Here is a 463-nt window from a genome sequence, read left to right on the forward strand (position 1 = left end):
GGCCCCCCGCTGCCACTTGGGATCCCGCCTCGCCCGAAAGGTGGAATTGAACCACTCTGTCGCTAGACAGCTACAGGTTTGAAGCCTGCACCCCAGACCACTGAGGGTCATCCGGGCAACTTCTCGCACCCGCTTGCTCCAATATATAAAGCCCTATTTCTCGTCCCCTGTGAGGTTAAGGTGAGGAGTGTTTCAGCGGAGGGGTGAGTTCTCGGCTGCTTCTCGCTGTGGAAACAGCTCGGCATCGGTCGAGATGCTGCGACAGCGGGTGGAAAGCGGATGGCTGCGGCCCTCGCGCCGACCCAGAAGCACCCGGGGTTGTATGCAAATATAGAGGACGGTGATTGGCTGTTCTCGCGGGCGGGGCAGGAGGCGCCGCGGGAAGGGGCCGCGGCCCTGGCGGCGCCTCCCGCTCTGGGGCGGCGGTGGGTGAGTGAGTCATGGCGCTTCCCAGAAGGAGTGG

General features: G+C 63.7%; 1 non-coding gene across 1 annotated transcript; it reads right to left on the reverse strand.

Moving 5' to 3' along the window:
* Positions 1-31: 31 nt before the first annotated feature.
* TRNASTOP-UCA lies at positions 32-117 on the reverse strand. The gene has a single exon. It is a non-coding gene; the product is annotated as a tRNA-Tyr (tRNA).
* Between the last annotated feature and the right edge of the window lie 346 nt (positions 118-463).

The sequence above is a fragment of the Phaethon lepturus genome, unplaced genomic scaffold, assembly GCF_000687285.1.
Source record: "Phaethon lepturus isolate BGI_N335 unplaced genomic scaffold, ASM68728v1 scaffold55446, whole genome shotgun sequence".
Lineage (NCBI taxonomy): Eukaryota > Metazoa > Chordata > Aves > Phaethontiformes > Phaethontidae > Phaethon > Phaethon lepturus.